Source organism: Pan paniscus, chromosome 5 (assembly GCF_029289425.2).
Source record: "Pan paniscus chromosome 5, NHGRI_mPanPan1-v2.0_pri, whole genome shotgun sequence".
Lineage (NCBI taxonomy): Eukaryota > Metazoa > Chordata > Mammalia > Primates > Hominidae > Pan > Pan paniscus.
The window spans coordinates 145,387,778-145,404,490 of record NC_073254.2 but is presented as its reverse complement, the minus strand read 5'-3'; the positions used below and the strand labels follow the sequence as shown (position 1 = coordinate 145,404,490).

Sequence of the window (16,713 nt, the reverse complement as noted above, 5' to 3'; positions counted from 1 at the left end):
AGCCTCTGTTTGTTCTCATTTGGGTTGTCTTTATTTTCATAACATATAATCTCTTGTAATCAGGATAGTGTCTAGCATATAATAAGCCCTTAGGAAAGATTGAATGAATAAATGAATAAACAAATGACTACACATTAATCCATTTCCGGATTAGAATTCTGTCTTCCTGAGGACCTGGCTTTTCACCTCACCTCTCTAAGTATCTGACTTGTGGCCTTGGAAAAGTCACTCAATGTGTCTGGGTACCATTTTTCTCAAGCTGTAAACCAGCAAGTTTGGACCAAATAATACCTATGTTTCAAATATTCCCGGATGCTCATGTTTCAAGTAGCCTTCATAAAACTTCTCTGCAACCATAGCACAGGATGCCCACCTAAATTTCCCCACCCACACTTTACTTAAAGAGGAAATGTACTGAGTGTTTTCTATGATAATCCACTTCTTCTGAATGATGGAAGGAAAAGATAGCTTTTAAGAAAATTAGCTTGTTCCCCCTGAATTATGACTTGGTGAGCCATGATACATGCAAAGTAAATGGAAAGATGATTTTTGTTGCTTATTTATTTATTTGCTAAAGATTCTGAGGAAGAATCATGCTTTTGTGCTGGAAAAACATGTTGTTAAACTCTCTGCACCTCCTCTGCCTTCCCTACACTTACTCACTTGGCTAGGATGCTCCCTCCTCTACTCTAACAATGCAAACCCTTTCGTCTTCAAGGCCTACATCACCTTCCACATTATACATTCACTCTTCCTCAACTTTTCTTGTTTCTGATAATCTTCTGTCTAAACTCCTATAAGATATCACTTAGAGTGCACATATAGTTTTTTTCTACTGGATTATAAATTATTGAGGGAGGTAATTTGTATCTTCCTATATTTCACATGATGTCGTGATAAAGCATAAAGACTATCATTGAATGAGCAAATACAGTGTACCAGCTGGTTTCATTTCTGTTATGTTATTGATTTTCTGCTACCCATGGATAATTGTTATAGACTCCATTTTAAAGAAGGAAAGACTGAGTTTCAGAGAGGTTGAGTAAGTTCTCCAAAGTCAAAAGGGCAGCAGTACTGGGTCTCAAAGCCACTTCTTCTGACTTCTGGTTCAAGTTCTTTGAATATCACTACACCTTCCTCCACACTGTAATGATTAAATCTGTTGTTGTGTCCCCATTGACAAATTCAGCTCAAATATCTAAAACAATAACAAATATAGGCTGGAAGACAAAGTTCCAAAGTTTCAAATTATATTTTCAAATTAATTTGAAATTGTAAGTCACAGCGTGGGTTCTTTTTTAATTTTCCTAGAGCTTTGAACTCAGGCCTATGTACTTTTTGCATAGCAACAATAATCTTTGTCTTTATGTACTGAGTAATTTAGATACTTTAAAACTTTTTTGTAGCTATTAGGCTAAAACATAAAAACCAAAATAGACAAATCAGAAGCAATTTGATTACAGTGGACATTCAGTTCAAAGTCAATCTATTAGATACCATGAGACCTTACCACCTCTTTTATTTTTTCTTCCGTAACCTCCATAACAGAGATGTGAAGGTAAGCTAGAAGAAAACCTAAGAGGAGAACAGATTGGAAGTAGCACACCATCCAGCACCGTAGTTACTGTTAAAAGCATATTTATAAGGCTCAAGTGTGGAATTAGAATAATGATTTTATTGTTATTGTTATTCAGACCTTTACCAAAGCAATAATTCTAGCTTTAGAATATAAAATTTAAGGACCTAAGGAATTTACAGGCAAATCTCAATGGTATCCAGAAATGTTATAAATGATGAAAAATGAACCTAGAAGTTGTACTAAAGCAATTGGGATTTTTTGGCCTTTGGAATGGAAGGAAAACAAAATATTCCTCTCTAAAATACTGAGGATTTTAGTTAAAAGGTTAAATGCAGGGGTACACTCTGCCTCTCCTCTCTGCCTTTATCAGCTCAGAGACAGTGGCATTAGAGATCTAGGATCTATCTCTTCCCATAAATTTACCTTCCCACATTTCCCCACCTTTTGGAAACCTGAAGATACTCTCTTCTTTGTTTTATCACTATACAAGATTTATGGCTCTTTGTTAAAATACTATTTAAGCAAGGCCTCTAAGCCACTGCCTTGAGAGAGAAGTGCTTTTTAGAACTGAGGCCTCTTCTGTGTGATGGGTACAGCGCACATTAACAAACTTCTGTTTGTTTTTCTTTTGTTAATCTGACTTTTGTTTTCAGGACAATGTTTCAACTAAGAACCTAAAAAGGGAAAGAAAATAAGTTTTCTCCCTTACAGAATAAACTCCACAACTCTTACCAAACAATGGCCTCCAAGGATATCAAGAATAGTAAATTAGACAAATGAGAGGGGCTCTCTGTTTCCTCAGAACCACTGCAAAACACGAAAGAAGTGGGCAGCTTCATCCATGTCCCTAAAAAGGACAAGAACTCATCCTTTTTTATGGCTGCATAGTACTCCATGGTGTATATGTGCCACATTTTCTTTATCCAGTCTATCATTGATGGGCATTTGGGTTGGTTCCAAGTCTTTGCTATTGTGAACAGTGCTGCAATAAACATACATGTGCATGTGTCTTTATAGTAGAATGATTTATAATCCTTTGGGTATATACTCAGTAATGGGATTGCTGGGTCAAATGGTATTTCTGGTTCTAGATCCTTGAGGAATCGCCACACTGTCTTCCACAATGGTTGAACTATTATTTACACTCCCACCAACAGTGTAAAAGCATTCCTATTTCTCCACATCCTCTCCAGCATCTGTTGTTTCCTGACTTTTTAATGATCGCCATTCTCAGCAAACTAACACAGGAACAGAAAACCAGACACCGCATGTTCTCACTCGTAAGTGGGAGGTGAACAATGAGAACACATGGAGACAGGGAGGGGAACATCACACACCAGGGCCTGTTGCGGGGTAGGGGACTAGGGGAGGAATAGCATTAGCAGAAATACCTAATGTAGATGACAGGTTGATGGGTGCAGCAAACCACCACGGCATGTGTATACCTATATAACAAACCTGCATGTTCTGCACAAGTACCCCAGAACTTAAAGTATAATAATATTAATAATAATAACAATAAAGTGGGCAGACATTTAACTGTGTCTTTCCTTGGTTGTACTCTGATACTTGACACCTACTTTTCCCTGACTACCTGTCACTTTATCTTTGCCTTATTTCCTGTCTTTCTCTTTTGTCTTCACGGGGCTGTATTTTATTCATTGTATTTGTATTTAATTCTTGTATTTCTTGCACTTACAAGGGATCAAGGGTAACTCTGGTTTTTACCTGTCCAATATCTTTTTCCCCTTCTTCAGTTCTTCTCTAGGGAGCCACTCCTCCCTGAGTCTTGTTTCTTGTTGAGTGGCTGGGCTTACCTCAAAGCAGAGGGACCAAGGGACTTGCCTGAACAATCAGAGTATTCCATTCACCTTTCTACAGTGATGAGTTTGAGAACCAGTGTGTCATTCAAGTGGATGGAATGAGAGTTGATCCCCAGATTTCAGCTGGAATTTTTAGTGCTGAGAAACTTCCTTTTTGGGGTTTGATACTGGTAGGATGTAGGACTGGAATTCCTGGAGACATCCACGTGGAGAGAAAATGTTTCAAAACAAAACCAATTTGGAGGACAGCAGAACTGAAAGATGCAAAGAGGCCAAGTCCTAACTACAGTGTTTTAGCACTTCGATCCAGCCAAGCTTCAAGGTCGTCCACCCTGGGCATTTCAAGCTGTGCATCTATACGCTCATGTTTTCTTATTTTCATCAAGTCTGAGGGAGAGGATGGTTCTTTTTTTTGTTGTTGTTTCTTTTTCATTTTAGAGACAGAGTCTCACTTTGTTGCCCAGGCTGGAGTGCAATGGTGCGATCTTGGCTCACTGCAACCTCTGCCTCCCGAGTTCAAGCGATACTCCTGCCTCAGCCTCCCGAGTAGCTGGGATTGCAGGCGCACACCACCATGCTCGGCTAATTTTTGTATTTTCAGTAGAGACAGGGTTTTGCCATTTTGGCCAGGCTGGTCTCGAACTCCTAACCTCAGGTGATCTGCCTGCCTCGATCTCCCAAAGTGCTAGGAAATCAGGTGTGAGCCACTGCGCCTGGCCGAGAGGATGATTCTTAAAAGAGTGATGATAGACATGGGTAGGTAACCAGGACTGTCAGAATAATAACAATGCTGAATTGGGTTTCTAAGAAGCACCTTTGCTAAGACTGGTTTTCATTCTAGGTGGGCTTCTTATGTGGTTTTCCTATCCTCACAGCTTTAAGAACCCTGTTGAAAGTGACTCCTATATCTGTATTTTTAGATCAGAACTTCTCCAGGCCCACATAGCCTACTGGCCCCTCCATGGGCGCCTCAAGCCCAATACCATTAAACCCACATGTTTTCTTCTCCCTCAAACTTATGCATCCTCTTGCTTTCCCCATTTTGCTTAAGGAATTTAAGTACCCAAGCCAGTCTTTCCTAACTAAACTACTTCCTCATGGGTAAACATCATGTTTTCCTTTTCTTTTTATCTTGTTAGCTCCAATCCTAGTAGCATGCCTGCCATTTAGTAGATGCTCCAAAACTTTTTAGCTAAATAAATTAATAAAAAAAGAATAAGATATGATAAGACTTCTCTATTATTTAGAGATAGCTAGAATGGGTCTTGCTTGAAAGAAAAAGAATGAAGTAGATGACCTCTTAGGATTCCCTCCGGCAAAATATTAAAAAAGAAAAGAAAAAAATGTCTTTGCCTTGTTTACCAAGAGAATCACAGGCTGACTTGTGGTTTTCATGGTGTTTTACAGTTAAAAAAATGTTTCTTTTGTTTATATTTCATTTCTGACCCATTTAATAAAGTAAGTTAGATGACTAATTGGTGTTGATGCAATACAGTTAGTCATAGATATTGAATCTATGAACTAGTTTCTTAGTTCAAAGATTTGGTGTTGTCCTAAGTATCAATAATGCAACTTTGATCACAAGACATTCTGACCTAATTATTATATTCTTCTGGTCATTTCTTTTCTGTAGGACAAAGCCAAATGCAGTGCTTATAATAAATAGTCTCTTCTCCACAATGCCATATTTGCTCAGAATATCCCATCATAGAAAAATGTGATGGTTCATAGAAAGGACATGAGGGGCTGAGTGCGGTGGCTCACACCTGTAATCCCAGCACTTTGGGAGGCCGAGGCAGGCAGATCACGAGGTCAGGAGATCAAGACCATCCCAGCTAACATGGTGAAACCCCGTCTCTACTAAAAATACAAAAAATTAGCCGGGCATGGTGGCATGCGCCTGTAGTCCCAGCTACTTGGGAGGCTGAGGCAGGAGAATCACTTGAACCAGGGGTGTGGAGGTTGCAGTGAGCAGAGATTGCACCACCACACTCCAGCCTGGACGACAGAGCGAGACTCCGTCTAAAAAAAAAAAAAGAGACATGAGGGAGAATGATGTACTTGGCAGCCAAGAACACAAACTCAACCTAATCTAAGTCTGATCTCTTTGGCTTAGAACTAGAACAGGACAATCAGTCTGAGGGCTCAAGGAAATACAGACAATAGTCTGAAAAGACATTAATTACACCTCAGTACTTTTTTGCCTATGGGAGAATTCTGTGTGTTTGCTACATGGAAACATTTGTTTCAATCTAGACATGTGCAGCTCAGAAAGTATGGATGAATGTGATTGCAACGGGAGCGAAGAGGTAGGGAGCTAGGAGAGATGCCAAAAAATGTGGGCACACCATGAGGTCCAATAGGAACCACACTTTAGTCAGAAGATATGGTCCTATGGTCATCCTATTGCATTGACAACCTCCCTATCCCTCTACAACACTCATGTCCTTCACTCCATAAACCTTGACCTTGTTATACATAGCACATATATTCTTATATCTCTATCTATTAACATATATGTTTCACAGTAGGTTTAGATATCCTGTTGGCTCTTAAGTACCTTGAGGTCAACCTTTATATCTATTTTCTTTTCTTCTGCCCTGGATTACTCTATGATTTGTGGCTTTGAATAAATGTTACTGACTGATATGGTTTGGCTGTGTCCCCACCCAAATCTCATCTTAAATTCCCACGTGTTATGGGAGGAAGCCAGTGGGAGGTAATTGAATCATGGGAACAGGTTTTTCCTGTGCTCTTCTTGTGGTAACAAATAAGTCTCACAAGATATGATGGTTTTAAAAAGGAAAGTTGCCCTGCACAAGCTCTTTTTGCCTGCTGCCATCCATGTAAGACATGACTTGCTCCTTTATGCCTTCTGCCATGATTGTGAGGCTTCCACAGCCACGTGGAACTATAAGTCCAATTAAACCTCTTTGTTTTGTAAATTGCTCAGTCTCAGGTATGTCTTTATCAGCAGCATGAAAATGCACTAATACACTGACCAAGCTATTTACATTTTGCAATCTCAGAAAATTCTTTATGAGAAGAGTAAGAATTTTATGAAGACCTGTGACTAAAAACATGATGTGAAGGACAGCTCTGGCTAACATGGCTGTGCTGTCTTATTTATGTATAGGAGTTTTGTTTTTGTTTTTGTTTTTGTTTTTAGGACAAAGCTACCAATTTTTAACCCATTTATTCATTTGTTTTTATAACAAATATCAAGTACCTGAGTATTACTCTTAGTTAAATTCAGAAAAGAAAACTGAGATTTCTGTTTCATATACACCTTATACACACAACCTGAAGGTAATTTTATACAATATTTTAAATAATTTTGTGCAGAAAACAAAATTTTGACTGTGTTTTGACTGTGAGCCATGATAGAAAATCAGGTGTAAAATTTTTCACTTTTGGCGTCACGTCAGTGCTCAAAAATTCTTGGATTTTGGAGCATTTTGAATTCAGATTTTCAGAACAGAAATGCTCAACTTGTGTAAGAGAGAGCAAGCTTACTTTTATATACTTGTATTTCTTTCTGTTAATGTCTTATACGTGTTCTTGTTCATTTTTAAATCATTTTTGTTGCTCTTGATTTATAATAGCTCTTTGTATATTAAGAAAATTAGCCCCCGTCTGTCATATGCATCTTAAATATTTCCTATCTGTTCTGTGATTTTCAAATTCTTATTTCTTATTTATTTTATACCTTATAGAACTTTAATATTATTGTCCAGTCAGATTTTGTCTTTTTTTTCATTTTGGATTCTTGGTTTTATGTCATCTTTAGGAAATCCTTCTCCATTTCATGACGATTTTGAAAAATCTAGTGCTTTTGTATTTTTAGTGCTTCTTTACATACATGCATACATAAAATTATTATTTCTCACCACTGCAAGTGAAGTGTAACAAAAGCATGAAATGGTCAAAACTTGAAGGCAAGCACTGGCTCCGACACTTTGCTGTTTCATCAAGCTCTAGTCTTCAAGCTGTTGTCCTCTCTACAAAATGTAGATCAAGATAAACATTTCACAAGGACTTCATGGGGTTTAAATTATATTTGCAAATAAAAGAAATTTATAAACAAAAAAATCGTACGATAGCGAACTATAAGCAATACTTAATAATTGAAATTAGTAATTGTTTATGCTATGGACTGAATGTGTCTCCCTCAAATTCTCGAGCTGAACTTCTAACTCGCAGCATGATGGTATTAAGAGCGGGGGCCTTTGGGAGGTAATAAGGTTTAGATGAGGTCATGAGGGCTAGAGCCTCCATGATGGGATTAATACCCTTCTAAGAAGAGGAAGAAACACCAGAGCTTCCTCTCTGTGCCATGTTAGGATACAGTAAGAAGGTAACCATTTGCAAGATTAGAAGCAGGCCATTACCAAAACCCAACCATGCTAGACCCGGATCTTATGCTTCAGTCTTCAGAACCATGAGAAATAAATGTCAGTTGTTTGAGTTACCCAGACTTTGATATAGCAGCCTAAGCAGACTAATACAATATACTTGAATTTAATAATTTGATTAAAAGTTTCCAAGGACATATTAACATGTGAAGGCGGGTCTAGTGTAGGAGTTTGAAATACATTACTCACTAGTGGAGAATGCCTATCCCTGGTCCTGTTGCTATTGACTCTGCATGTCATACATAGAGTCTGCTTAGATTCAGGATGATGAAGAAAGGAATATTTTTACTTTTACTTATGATATGCCACTAGAATACACTTCATGTCAACACGAGGCAAATTAACCAAGAGATCAGACTCCAAATTCTGGAAATAATCATCAAAAGCTAAATGGTTTGCTTCCAATTCAACACTTCAAAGATGAGCAAATTAGTAAGCCGAAATAAAAGTTTAAAAACCTCATCAGGGTAGATGAAAGAGAATTTTCCAAGATTTTGAAAAATTTAACCGGGTTCAGCTGACTTAAAGATTTTCATGACGTTTTCTTTTATTCAATTAAACCAAATAGATGACCATCTTTGATGCGTTAATGTTTTGGAGGTATCCTCCAGCTCCAATACAGTCTTATTGTCATTATGAAGTAAGAGTTTCTGGGTCTTTTAACATAGTTAAAAAGATGGGCTCCAGGCTCTGTCTTGGAATATAAAAGCTCATCTCATGGTACTGGGTGTATTCTTGCATTTTAAGTAAGATCTAGTTGGTTCCTTCTCCAAACTTGAGGAGAAAACGTAAGTTCTATGGTCATAAAAATAAAATTTGGTTGAATTTTTCCCTTTCCATCTAGGCTGCCCTAGAGAATGATCTGGACAGTCCAGCAACTGAGCTTGCAGATGTGGCAGCCAAAAGCAGCCTTTTGGACATCTGCATGAGATGCTGGCCTTCACGGCAGCAGAAGGCCATGAGGAGTCTTGAGCAGCAGAGGCACTTTCCCACTTTCAACCTCCTTTAAGCTTTAGTATTATTGGTCTGTGTGGCCCCAGGAAGAGCTATTTCTTCTCATGAAAGGAGGACACAGTCTCTTTTCCTTTCCTCTTCTCTGCTGTTGCCCTTGCCTGCCTTGTTTTTCTGGTACTGGGAAGTGCCTGGCTCCTCCCTTCCTCCTGGGAGGAAACAAAGTCAATTTCAAAATGACATAGTTATCCATCATTTTCTCCAAAGAACATAAAGCATATTTCTATGAAATTTCTTGTTTGAATAGCTCTTGGAAACATAGATGACAAATACTAAGTTTTCAAACACGAAAAGTTCCAGCAAAAGGCTATCCAGGGACTTTCTGTAAGAGAGGAGTTTCAGAGCTATTTACTGAGAGGTGTGAATGCTTTCCTATATCACATCCCATTTACAAAATTTCTGCAATGGTAGTCTCTCTGTTCCTGTACATACAAATCAGCCAGAATACTTTTACAAATTAAAAACTGGGGTAGTAAACATAAAGAAAGGAAGTACTCCGGGCTCCTTGATATTGCACTATGCTTTCAGAATTTCTAATGGGATGTGGGCAAAGATGGATGTTATGGTCTTCCCCTTTTCTAAAATATTTTTTAAATATACCAGCTAATAAAAACAATCCAGTCATTTATGAAGAATAATTTTTTGATTACTTTTTTAAAAAATCAGATCTCTCAGGGATGAAAGGAATAATTTTGGAAATACGTTGGGTAGAAATGTGCATGTAGAAGGCCCCAGGTCAGGAAGATCCTTAAGTGGAAGGACAAGGAAGGACTGGGAGTTGGTTGACACATAAGATCCTTGGAGTTTTCCAAGCCCAGCTGTTGAAGCCATGGTCACAACTGCTTGTTGTTTCCATGAGTCACATTAAGAGTGCTTAGACGAGTGCAGTCATCAAAGAAGCTATGCCTTCTGGTTAACGCTGCCATAAATATGCCACAGCTAGCCCTTCCTCGGACTACAGACAAATTTGGTGTGCTTTTTGGGTCATTTTAGTGAAATGCTTACTTTCATTTCATGATTTTTGGCACTATTCCAATTGCTAATAAAAATAACTGGGAAAGAGACCCTTCTAAATATATACCATTAGCTCCTAAATATACATCAGCATCTCAGAAAAACTCCTTTTGGCCCTCTGGGATAAATGTTTTTATGTCTGTGTCTATGTGATAGCCAACAAATGGTATTAGAAGTAACTATTCAGACTCTGGGATCAAAGTGTACATTTCTTAATATATAAACTAGTTCCACCAAGCCAAATAACCACAATAGGCTTAACTGTCTTGTAAGCAGCCTGTACAGAGATTCTAGACCAATCTTGGATATCCAAGAAAGACAGTCCTAGAATGGAGAAGAAGCACTTTTGCAGAGGAATACATTGAGATGTGTTCAATTCTAAACAAATCATTCCATCTTTCTTTTTTATTTTTATTTTTATTTTTATTTTTTTGAGATGGAGTCTCGCTCTGTCGCCCAGGCAGAAGTGCAGTGGCTCGATCTCGGCTCACTGCAAGCTCCGCCTCCTGGGTTCACACCATTCTCCTGCCTCAGCCTCCCAAGTAGCTGGGACTACAGGCGCCCACCACCACGCCCAGCTAATTTTTTGTATTTTTAGTAGAGACGGGGTTTCACCGTGGTCTTGATCTCCTGACCTCATGATCCGCCCGCCTTGGCCTCCCAAAGTGCTGAGATTACAGGTGTGAGCCTCTGCGCCTGGCCAAATCATTCTATCTTTCTAGGGGTCATTGTCCAAGCTTAAACAGACTCTGGCATGTAATCCCACAAAATTAAACATTTCAATTCCAAAATTATTACTGAGTACATTGGATAAGCAAGTTATGTTCTCAAACTGTGGGGGTTAAAATACTGAAAAATTAGATATGGTCCCTGCCTTCCAGGATTATGCACCAGATAATGAAATAAACATGCAAATTGAAGGCCCAAATGATTATGTGGCCAGAAACATAATTTTTAAAATGTAATTCTCCCCAAAATAAGTTAGATTTAAATTAAAAGAGGTTAAATGCACTGTTTTCTTCCTCACTTAATTTCTTTTCTCCACTTTGCCATATTCCCCTCCCCAGTGCCCTTCCTTCTGACCCTAATGATGTGCCCAGTCCTCTCCATTCTTTGAATGCTTCCTGGAATCTTTTTTTTTCAATTAAATTTTTTCTTTATATTATATTTTCATGACAAATCATACAACAGAACCACACACAGCAAGCATATATTTACCAAACGTTAACCTATTCTGAGTTGTTATTAAGAAGAGACACATGCACATATGAAAAATAATGAGCTTCTAGATGACAGAAAATGATCACTGGTGCCATCATGAATTCTGTAAGAATAAGTCATGGCATATTGTATTAGTTCGTTCTCACTCTGCTATTAAACACATACCTGAGACAAAGAGGTTTAACGGACTCACAGTTCCACATGGCTGGGGAGGCCTCACAATCATGGCAGAAGGCAAGGAGGAGCAAAGTCATATCTTACATGGCGGCAGGCAAGAGACACTGTACGGGGGAGCCCCCATTTATAAAACCATCAAATCTCTTGAGACTTATTCACTATTATGAGAACAGTATGGGGTAAACCATGCCCATAATTCAATTATCACCACCTGACCCTGCCCTTGGCACATGGGAATTCTTACAATTGAAGGTTAGATTTAGGTGGAGACACAGAGCCAAACCATGTCACATACCATCTTCTTTTCTTTAGTTAGCAAATTGACAGGACAGCATATAGAAATGCAGTAGTCAAAAGCCTCCAAAGAGAATGTTTTTAACCAGTAATGTCTGGAAGAAAGTTCAGTTAAATGAATTCTTTTGTTGAACAACTGTGCTCAATGAGCATTCATCTAAGCAAACCTGATGGGAGATTCTATTCAAGTACATAGGGCCCTATCCTCAGCTCTATCCTGCTCTACATTATAAAATTAGAGTAAATTTTCAGATCCTTTGAGGCTCGGAAGAATAACTTATTTTATTTTCAGAACCTGAGAGACTTTTCAGATGCTTGAGAAAAAAAATGCATCAAAGATTCAATTTTACAGCAATAAATATAAAGTCCTGTATTTTAGAGAAAAAAACAAAATAAAGGGTGGGTGAATTATGGCGTGGCAAGGTTAATGACCTAGAGGCTTTAGTTCATAATTGACTCTTGATCAGTAGAGGTGCACTATGGCTTATAAGTAAGTGATTTACCATGTAGCAGGTAAATCAAGGAGTTAACAGTTCTATTCTACTCTACTCTGGGTTGTCTATTCAGACTGTGCCTAAAATATTTTCTATGGGCAATATATTTTAATAGTAGACAAATAAGATTGCATTTAATAGAGTGTCATCTACATGGTTGAAAAAACTGCAGATAATTTTACTTAAAAAAAAAGTTTCCAGGAACTAGAATAGTGGGAGAAAGACATGCACATTATGGTTGCCTACAAATACGTATGTTCTTTTTGGATTCCAGGTGTGGGGAAAAGAGTGACTTCACCTTAAATGTTAACCTGCCATGTAACTTCTGACTAATCCCAGGTCCAGAAATGCCTCCAAATGTCTCGTTGCTGTATTACTCTTTATGTGGAAACACCTGTTCACTGTAAGTTTCCTCCAAAACAACTCCTGATGCTGTTGCAGAAATCATAGGCTGTGACACCCATAGTCACCTACACATTCTCTCTAGAGCATGTATACTATACTTTCCCCAAATATAAGCCCTGGGTCTGGGGTGTTGTGGTATGGAGAGCTACCTGTTTTGCAGCCACCCAAGACCACACTTTCAACTGTAAGTTCCACCTAGTAAATCATCCCATCTCAACAAACTGGATTTATCTGCCTCCTTCTTTGGTTCCACAACTCCTTTGGCCCTTGGGGGCCATTTTGCATATATGGCCCTTTCATAGAACACAAAGTATAAAAGAAGGCCCAGAAGATAAAAATAACAGATAACATAGAATTACTGAATAAAAATGTTTGAAAGACAGACTAGGTTGTTTTGCGGGAGCAGGGAGTTCTCTTTTTGGAGAGGATTTGGGTATCTTTAGAGATTTGAACCAATGGCCTTTGGGCTAGTATCTATTGGGAGACAATTCTCCATGGACCACTCATGTTTTTCCATATTTTGTGAGCAGAGTTACTGACTGTGTTTTAAACATAATCTTGATTAAAGTATGGTGAGGCACAAAGAGAGCTGCTATGAAATCACAGAAGTTTATTATTCTCACAGTTCTCTAAGAGAAAATACAGCATGCAATGTGGGGCCACAAAGGGGAAGATCAGGATCAATTATAAGGTAGAAAGAGAGTAGATAAGTGCCTTACAGTGGTTTCTGCTGGGAGAAGGAAAGGATACACTGGGACAGGATACACTGGGAGAAGGAAAGGATACAGTGGTTTCTGCTGAGGCAGGAAAGGATACACTGGGACTGGTTTGCTATATTTAAAAGTGTCACCCCTATAAACTCATGCTGGGCTAAGAGTGTGGGGACGTCAGGTGGTTATCTCAGGTCCCTAATTGTTTACCTAAAGTGGTTGACATTCCATCTTGAAGATGTTAATTCATCAAGTTACAGAAACTACAAAACGTGGTTTACATAGATTGCCTCTGTGCCGAACTATATTTTCAAATTTGTTTATACAGCAAACAGCCTTAGAAATTAGATATAGTGTCTCCTTCCAGAGCAAAGTGTGGATTTGTTTACTGTTCAGTGTAATAAAGGTAGCTTCTCTTTTCCTGGTCAAGGGCAGGCCAGATTGCTGCCTATTATAAAATATTCGGGTTCCCTAAGCTCATGATTCCTCTCCTCTCATGCATCCACGGCACATGCAGGTATCATTTGGTCCTCTTTGTATTGCTTTGTGGGAACTGGGGCTCAGGGAACCAGAGTTAAAATACTGATACTTTGACTACCGCTATTTCTGTGAATAACAAACTCTCCTTTGTCTATGTCTTCTGCCAGCATCCAAGAAACTGCAACTGACTAACTTGTTAGCCTGCAAATAGGATAAAATTTGAGACCCTTTTTAGTTCTTGGCAGTACTTTTTGATACTGTAATTCCATAATTTTAAAAAAACTGGAGATAATGCCTTCGTGCAAACATGGTATTCTAACAGTGAGAATTCAAGTGCCTGGTATGAGAGAGAGGTGACTAAGAGTAGGTAGGACTTTGAAGAGACTATTGGGACAAATTCCATGGACCACCATCTGTTCAGTCCCTGTTACAGCCAGTTCTGCTTTAGTGGAAAATCTTTAGCATAACACATGGCAGCAGAAATACAGCCACTTCCCAGGGAAATTGTGTTATTTCAAACTTTGACTGAACAAAGATAATCTGTTTTGGAAATATGAGGTAACCTGTACTGTATTTGATTCCATACAATAATTGGTGATATCATACAAAATTCCTCTTATTTTATATCATATTGTCCCCAAAATATATGAAGGCTTATCTATATAAGGAAGATACAGATGAGAAGACACCCTCTGAACCAGCATTAGACACAATCCATGAGGAAGATCCCAATCTTTCTGGTTCTTCTGACAAATTTGACTTCCATATTTTTCATGGGCCCCATATCAACTGGCTGTGATTCTCATTTGATGAATAAATTTAATTACCAGTGTTCCCTTATCTGTTCTTTGATTCCTGGATCCATCTTATCTTCTCATTCTTTTCCCATTACTTTCTCAGTTCAAATTGATTACCTGTTCCCAATCTCAGTTTTTAATGGCATTAACTTTCACCCCTACTCTCTCCATCCCCATTCACATCTGTGGTTCTCACCTCAGTCATAGCATCTTCCTCTGAAGACTGATGCAATAATTCACCTGCCTCCTGAGTGCAGGTGAGCCTCCCACACCAGCAGTGCTTTGCTTTGACCACCCTGTTAACATCATTCACTATGGTCACTGGTAGAAACTGTCACAGCCTGGATGTAATCACTCAAAATTTGACATTTATTTATGTCTTGTACTGGAATTGGGGAAACTATTTGTTTTGAACTAGGAATTGGATTTTAGACAGAAGAAAGGTATCGGTATAAACAGTTTCATTTTTGGACAAAATGTGCAAAATGTATATTCATTAGGAATCAGTATTCAGACCTTCTCTGATCTTTATTAATTGTTGTAGTGCACCAAGTTGGTAAATTAAGTTATTCTTGGAAATGAAAGCCCACATTGGAGGAGAAAAATCATGAGAAACATTTAATAAAAGTATGCAATTTATAGAAATACAGCAAAAAATAATCAGTGTGAGCCATTGTAAGATAATATATTTTAGAGAAAAACATTTTTAAGTTAATTATGATTATTGTCTCTAAGCTACCAAAGCAACTATATGCTAGCAACTGACATAATTATTGCAGACTGTTCTCAACATCCTTCCATGACCAAAAAAAGCTGAGCAACATTGTCTGGTATGAATGAGATACAGAAACACACTGCCACCACCCACATATATATTATCCCTTTCCTTACACAAAACCTGGTGAGTTCATACTGGATTATGATGTCTTGATTGATACACCTGACAAAAGACATGATAGAGCTAGAGAAGAACCAAAGGATAGTAAAAAATATTCAATCTATGGAAGATTTTAATACCAAGAGAAAGTAAAAATAATTAAAATAAATGGACATTCATCTCAAAAGACATAGGGAAAGAGGACACATTTCATTGGCAACTTTTAGAAAAAAACACTTTTAAGAGGTAACAAACTAGTGTCTTAAACCAGCAGCCATCTTTGTACTTAATGATGCCCCATTATGGGCATTCTCATTAAAAACTAGAACAACTTAAGGATAGTTACCCTAACCATTGTCATTTTTTTATGTGTTCTTGGATTTGCAGCCTATGCAATAAGAGAGGAAATAATCACAAAAGTAATAATTTTGGAATGAAGACAACTTTGTTGGTTTACTCTCTGCCGTCTCCTGTCCTGAAGTTAAAAACCACTGGAGAAAAGCATATAGCTGTGATGACTGTTCTTAGTTAAAATTTTTGCTCACTGATCTCCAGTGGTAGTTTAATGCTGCCCCCAAATTTTTATATATTTACAAATTTCATTCACTTTCCCACTTTTCTAGATGATTATTTACATGTTCTGCTCTTGCTGAAATCTTTAATACCTCCTTTCCATGTCGTTTTCAGGCTATTTCACTGAACTAAAGCAGTCAAAAGAGAATGCTCATGAGATCCCATCACCACCACTTTACCGAACTACTTCCATATGTGACTATTTACTCTTTCTTCTTTTCTATTATTATTGATGAACTGGCCATGTACCTAGCTAAGGTGGATCCTGCCACTTAGATATTAGATCTTATCTACCCTTTCTGACTCTGAAATATTGTTCCAAGAATTCTTTTCTTGTATCATTACTTTTCCCTGTTTACTAGTGTAATAAGTATAGAAATATGCTGTTATTTTCCCATATTAAAAATTCTCTTGAGTAGGAAGCTCAATATAGTAAAGATGTTAATTCTTTCTCAAATTGATATAAATTTATCAACTTAAATCAATTATTTATTAATTTAAATTGATCTACATTCCTCCCAAATTGGTCAGCATTCTAAAAATATCAACATTATGTGTGTACGTAAAGAGATAAGATGTTTCTAAAGTTTAATGAAATTGAATGGGACTTGAAGAACAGAGTTCAAGGAATTGCACTATTGAATATGAAAATCTATTCAAGATGAAGAGTGTTGGAGGAATTACATGATGGATGTTAGGATTTATTATAAAGTTGCAAGACTAATAATGCTATAAAAAGTAGTCTTCAACCAGGTGCAGTGGATCACATCTGTAATCCCAGCACTCTTGAAGGCCATGGCAGGCAGATCACTTGAGGTCAGGAGTTCAAGACCAGCCTGGCCA

At 37.9% G+C, this 16,713-nt stretch overlaps 1 long non-coding RNA gene across 1 annotated transcript in view; it reads left to right on the top strand.

The window, feature by feature from the left end:
• Window positions 1-16,713, top strand: part of LOC134730619 (uncharacterized) — a 73,258-nt gene that overhangs the window by 24,178 nt on the left and 32,367 nt on the right. Inside the window, exon 2 of the long non-coding RNA XR_010112512.1 lies at window positions 12,303-12,431. This is a non-coding gene — a long non-coding RNA (uncharacterized LOC134730619). The remainder of the gene's footprint in view (window positions 1-12,302; window positions 12,432-16,713) is intronic.